Source organism: Dendropsophus ebraccatus, chromosome 9 (genome assembly GCF_027789765.1).
Source record: "Dendropsophus ebraccatus isolate aDenEbr1 chromosome 9, aDenEbr1.pat, whole genome shotgun sequence".
In the NCBI taxonomy this organism is placed as follows: Eukaryota; Metazoa; Chordata; class Amphibia; order Anura; family Hylidae; genus Dendropsophus; species Dendropsophus ebraccatus.
Genome location: NC_091462.1, coordinates 114606110 through 114612462, shown reverse-complemented (window position 1 = coordinate 114612462; position 6353 = coordinate 114606110). Strand labels below are relative to the sequence as shown.

The window sequence follows — 6353 nt, the reverse complement described above, 5'->3', positions numbered from 1 at the left end:
GCTAGTTCACACAGACAGCACTCGAGTACACACCCACCTGTTTTCACTCTAAATTTTGATGTTGACCCGTCTCTATGGAGAAAAGTCAAATACCCAGGTATAAGATGGTTTCAAATATATCTATATAACAGCTGCAGTTCTGTTTACACCTTAAAATCACGGACACAGACATATTGATGTACGCATCAGTAATGTAAGTTTGGGAAACGCCCCCTTTATTGATGTGTGTTAACTTTTATATACAGAAAATGGGGTGGTACTACTCATGCGTAGTGTATTCATATAAAGTATGTAAACTCTCAACACAGGAGGGGTTTTAAGTCACAAGACACATACATGTCACACTCTGATAGGTCAAATCCATAGATGTCAACTGCTTCTTATTCTGCGCAGTCAAGGTGGTATATTGTGTGAAAAGGTTAGAACAATACATTCTTTGCACTGATAATAAAGGATGATTCCCAGAGCCCAAATGTAACAAACAGTCAGGTTTCTTCTGAGAATGTCCTTCACTGATTAGGAGTTGTGAGACATAGTTCATCATGAGAAAATTCCTTATTGTCTCCATATATCAGAAGTTTTAAGCAAAAAGGAATTTCACAGACATTAGAATCATAAAATTAACCCTATCAATCCCCCATTTGACAACCGTGGAGTATGGACGTGGGTCATCACTGGTGGTTGGGTCGTAGCCAGAGGTTTTAAGGACTCTACCCACAGCCGCAGGTTGATCAAGGGAATCACTGGTGAACTCATCCTCCGAGTACTAGTACAGCATCCAACCTCCAGAAATGTCCAGGCGGCACAGATTCAAGAGAACCGATAAGAGAAAGAAAAAATAGTAACGTTTGTCAAGGTTTTATACGAGAGAGAATACACATAAAGGGCCACATGTATCATCCTGCGAACGGATGATTTTCGGCAGAAAGTGCCGATTTGCGTATTTTTTTATACGCAAATGGCCGATCTGCCAATAAAATATTCGCAAATCAGCACTTTCCGCTAAGTACGCCAGGGGGGCGTGTGGAGGGCGCGGACTCAGAGTCCGCGCGATTTACCATCCGTTCCGCCCAAATATACGCCGAAAACCTACTCCAGTACTCAGCTGGCGTAGGTTTTCGGCGGTGCGCACGGGATTTATGTAGAGGCAGTTCGCCTCTACATAAATCTCCGTAGCGCCGGAGCTTAATACGCCGGACTTAATAAATGCCCCCCAAACACTTTTACTGACAAACAGACCAGCATCATGCATAAGACCACTTGGAAGAGACCCTGAAGGATTCCCATTAGTTTATGGGCCTCACCATAGGATAGATAAAAATAGTACTAAATATTTTATTAAAAGTTATAGATGGTGGAACAACCTTTCAGCAGATGTGGTAGGTGGATCTGCAATAACAGAAAGAAAATACTAAACAATGGGTGAGTCTGTACAGTATGCATCAATATACAGCTTAGTTACAACTAAACAAATAAAAGCTTATTATCAATACCAAAACCAACATATATATATATATATATATATACATATATATATATATATATATATATATATATATATATATATATATATATACACTCACCGGCCACTTTATTAGGTACACCTGTCCAACTGCACGTTACCACTTAATTTCTAATCAGCCAATCACATGGCGGCAACTCAGTGCAGTTAGGCATGTAGACATGGTCAAGACAATCTCCTGCAGTTCAAACCGAGCATCAGTATGGGGAAGAAAGGTGATGTGAGGCCTTTGAACGTGGCATGGTTGTTGGTGCCAGAAGGGCTGGTCTGAGTATTTCAGAAACTGCTGATCTACTGGGATTTTCATGCACAACCATCTCTAGGGTTTACAGTGAATGGTCCGAAAAAGAAAAAACATCCAGTGAGCGGCAGTTCTGTGGGCGGAAATGCCTTGTTGATGCCAGAGGTCAGAGGAGAATGGGCAGACTGGTTCCAGCTGATAGAAAGGCAACAGTGACTCAAATAGCCAACCGTTACAACCAAGGTAGGCAGAAGAGCATCTCTGAACGCACAGTACGTCCAACTTTGAGGCAGATGGGCTACAGCAGCAGAAGACCACACCAGGTGCCACTCCTTTCAGCTAAGAACAGGAAACTGAGGCTACAATTTGCACAAGCTCATCGAAATTGGACAGTAGAAGATTGGAAAAACGTTGCCTGGTCTGATGAGTCTCGATTTCTGCTGCGACATTCGGATGGTAGGGTCAGAATTTGGCGTCAACAACATAAAAGCATGGATCCATCCTGCCTTGTATCAACGGTTCAGGCTGGTGGTGGTGGTGGTGTCATGGTGTGGGGAATATTTTCTTGGCACTCTTTGGGCCCCTTGGTACCAATTGAGCATTGTTGCAACACCACAGCCTACCTGAGTATTGTTGCTGACCATGTCCATCCCTATATGACCACAATGTACCCAACATCTGATGGCTACTTTCAGCAGGATAATGCGCCATGTCATAAAGCTAGAATCATCTCAGACTGGTTTCTTGAACATGACAATGAGTTCACTGTACTCAAATGGCCTCCACAGTCACCAGATCTCAATCCAATAGAGCATCTTTGGGATGTGGTGGAACGGGAGATTCGCATCATGGATGTGCAGCCGACAAATCTGCGGCACCTGTGTGATGCCATCATGTCAATATGGACAAAAATCTTTGAGGAATGCTTCCAGCACCTTGTTGGATCTATGCCACGAAGAATTGAGGCAGTTCTGAAGGCAAAAGGGGGTCCAACCCGTTACTAGCATGGTGTACCTAATAAAGTGGCCGGTGAGTGTATATATATATATATAACAAATACCTCTCCGGATTTTATCAAAATAACCAAACCTTATTGTCTTTTCCCTAATCTTGACTACAGATGTAGCCCCCTTCTCTAGGTCCCTTTACCGTAGGATGGCCTTAAAAGAACTTATCCTGCGCCTCGAAGCCAACTAGTCTCCTGTCACTCCTACAGTCTCCCTGTGACATTGAGTGATTAGACAATAAGTTCTTCACTGCATATAACAGACGTGACTCTATCACAAGGACTCTACCACTTCGGCATCATGTGGGTTTTGGAAAGTCACAACTAACTTTAAAAAAAAAAAAAAAAAAAAGTTTCTTATAAGGAAAAGTTTAGATGTGAGCAAATCTCCTCTCATGGCAAAAGCTAAATAAAAAGTTTATTGACACATAAACCAAAAACAGCATAACAGATAAATGGAATAACATCTCTACAATGTAACTTAATATGTAACCATTAGATTCACTTATAATAACCAATTAGTGAATTCACAATCTTCAGTACCGGATTCTCAAAATTTCTACTTCTTTTTACTTCATTTTTGTACCTAGAAAACATCTTTATGATTAGATCACACAGGTCTAATGACTAGTCACATTACCGGTATAATATTTGGATTGTCTCTTGTTTCATTGAGGTCATCGCATATTATACATAAAATAACCACCATAGAAATAAAAGCAAAGTATATACTATACATCATCTAAGGTTTCAAACTTTTTATAAGAATAATATATCACATGATCCTTTTTTGTAATGGTTAGTAACATTGGTATGGATCCTTAAACCTATCTTTTGACTGACAGGCCTCGTTACAGATGCTTGGACTAGTGAAATCTTTTTTTTTTTTTTTTTTGTTAAAGCCACTAGTATCACCTCAGATATTGACGAGACCTAAACCTAAGGTCTTGCCAAGCACAGCTACTATAGACCCAGACGCTTATAGTGACACACTATAGCGACACTTTATAGCAACCTACTGTCCCTCGTTGCTAATTCCTCCTAGGGGGCAAGGGGGTATTTCACAGGTCTTTTGGCCTGCTCTCTACTCCAGTACACCTTATATCCAATCCAAAGGGCAAATATAAGTAATGGGATCAATACAAGTATTGTTCCAGCTTTTTGAGACAGAGATCACTTATCAGGAACCCGTTCATTCCAAAAGTTATGTGCCTACTGTCTGTGACCTTGCAGGTGTTCTCGATGTTATGCTGTATTACAAGGGTTAAGCATTAATCACAGCCTCCCCGAAAGGACGTAGAAGTGATCATATTCGGCAATCCCTTTCATTAATTCAGCATAAATACAGCAACAGCTTATCTCAATCACACAACAGTTTGCGATGGAAATGCAGCACTTTAACCTTGTCCTATCCTGGGTTACAGAGTTCTTTGTCTAACAAATTAGACCCAGCATTATAGACATATAGAGAATGCAGGTGACTGAAAATCTAATTAGATCCGCTCCCCTGAGGCACAGATAGTACGTAAGAAAAAAAGTTTTTCTTACCTGGCCAGATATATCTGTGCGTCCGATGACGGATAAATCACCACATCCCATCTCTCTGCGTTCTGGTTTGCAAGTGGCTGGGTCCCTGCCAAGGGCGCCAAAACTGTTAAGGTTAAATTTAGATGTTGACCCGTCTCTATGGAGAAAAGTCAAATACCCAGGTATAAGATGGTTTCAAATATATCTATATAGCAGCTGCAGTTCTGCTTACACCTTAAAATCACGGACACAGACATATTGATATACGCATCAGTAATGTAAGTTTGGGAAGCGCCCCCTTTATTGATGTGTGTTAATTTTTATAGACAGAAAATGGGGCGGTACTACTCATGCGTAGTGTATTCATATAAAGTATGGAAACTCTCAACACAGGAGGGGTTGTCTTAAGTCACAAGACACATACATGTCACACTCTCATTGGTCAAATCCATAGATGGTCAACTGCTTCCTATTCTGCGCAGTCAAGGTGGTATATTGTGTGAAAAGGTTAGAACAATACATTCTTTGCACTGATAATAAAGGATGATTCCCAGAGCCCAAATGTAACAAACAGTCAGGTTTCTTCTGAGAATGTCCTTCACTGATTAGGAGTTGTGAGACATAGTTCATCATGAGAAAATTCCTTATTGTCTCCATGTATCAGAAGTTTTAAGCAAAAAGGAATTTCACAGACATTAGAATTATAAAATTAACCCTATCAGTCAGTGTGTGTGTGTGTGTGTGTGGTGGTCGGGGTCCATCAGTCAGTGTGTGCGTGTGTGTGTGGTGGTCGGTGACCATCAGTCAGTGTGTGGTGGTTGGGGTCCATCAGTCAGTGTGTGGTGGTTGGGGTCCATCAGTCAGTGTGTGGTGGTTGGGGTCCATCAGTCAGTGTGTGGTGGTTGGGGTCCATCAGTCAGTGTGTGGTGGTTGGGGTCCATCAGTCAGTGTGTGTGGTGGGTCCATCAGTCAGTGTGTGGTGGTCGGGGTCCATCAGTCAGTGTGTGGTGGTGGTCGGGGTCCATCAGTCAGTGTGTGGTGGTGGTCGGGGTCCATCAGTCAGTGTGTGTGTGTGTGTGGTGGTCGGTATCCATCAGTCAGTGTGTGGTGGTGGTCGGGGTCCATCAGTTAGTGTGTGCTGGTGGTCGGGGTCCATCAGTCAGTGTGTGTGTGTGTGTGTGTGGTGGTGGTCGGGGTCCATCAGTTAGTGTGTGCTGGTGGTCGGGGTCCATCAGTCAGTGTGTGTGTGTGTGTGTGTGTGGTGGTCGGTATCCATCAGTTAGTGTGTGCTGGTGGTCGGGGTCCATCAGTCAGTGTGTGTGCTGGTGGTCGGGGTCCATCAGTCAGTGTGTGCTGGTGGTCGGGGTCCATCAGTCAGTGTGTGTGTGTGTGTGTGTGTGTGTGGTGGTCGGTATCCATCAGTCAGTGTGTGGTGGTGGTCGGGGTCCATCAGTCAGTGTGTGTGTGGTGGTCGGGGTCCATCAGTTAGTGTGTGCTGGTGGTCGGGGTCCATCAGTCAGTGTGTGGTGGTGGTCGGGGTCCATCAGTTAGTGTGTGCTGGTGGTCGGGGTCCATCAGTCAGTGTGTGTGTGTGTGTGTGTGGTGGTGGTCGGGGTCCATCAGTTAGTGTGTGCTGGTGGTCGGGGTCCATCAGTCAGTGTGTGTGTGTGTGTGTGGTGGTCGGGGTCCATCAGTTAGTGTGTGCTGGTGGTCGGGGTCCATCAGTCAGTGTGTGTGCTGGTGGTCGGGGTCCATCAGTCAGTGTGTGCTGGTGGTCGGGGTCCATCAGTTAGTGTGTGCTGGTGGTCGGGGTCCATCAGTCAGTGTGTGTGTGTGTGGTGGTCGGTATCCATCAGTCAGTGTGTGGTGGTGGTCGGGGTCCATCAGTCAGTGTGTGTGTGTGTGTGTGTGTGGTGGTCGGTATCCATCAGTTAGTGTGTGCTGGTGGTCGGGGTCCATCAGTCAGTGTGTGGTGGTGGTCGGGGTCCATGAGCCTCCTGAGAAGTAGCGCTGATACCGACCATTACAAGCCTTCTCTATCACATTTGTAAACAATC

General features: G+C 44.2%; 1 long non-coding RNA gene across 2 annotated transcripts in view; it reads right to left on the bottom strand.

Annotated features, from left to right (window-relative positions):
• Positions 1-213: 213 nt before the first annotated feature.
• Positions 214-6353, bottom strand: part of LOC138801615 (uncharacterized) — an 86792-nt gene continuing 80652 nt past the window's right edge. The window contains exons 4-5 of one of the 2 annotated variants that reach the window (XR_011364640.1): positions 4318-4420; positions 214-783 (exon numbers count right to left, since the gene is read on the bottom strand). This is a non-coding gene — a long non-coding RNA (uncharacterized lncRNA). Of the gene's footprint in view, positions 784-1585; positions 4421-6353 lie in introns of those variants that run through there. The other variant, XR_011364639.1, reaches the window with a different exon arrangement.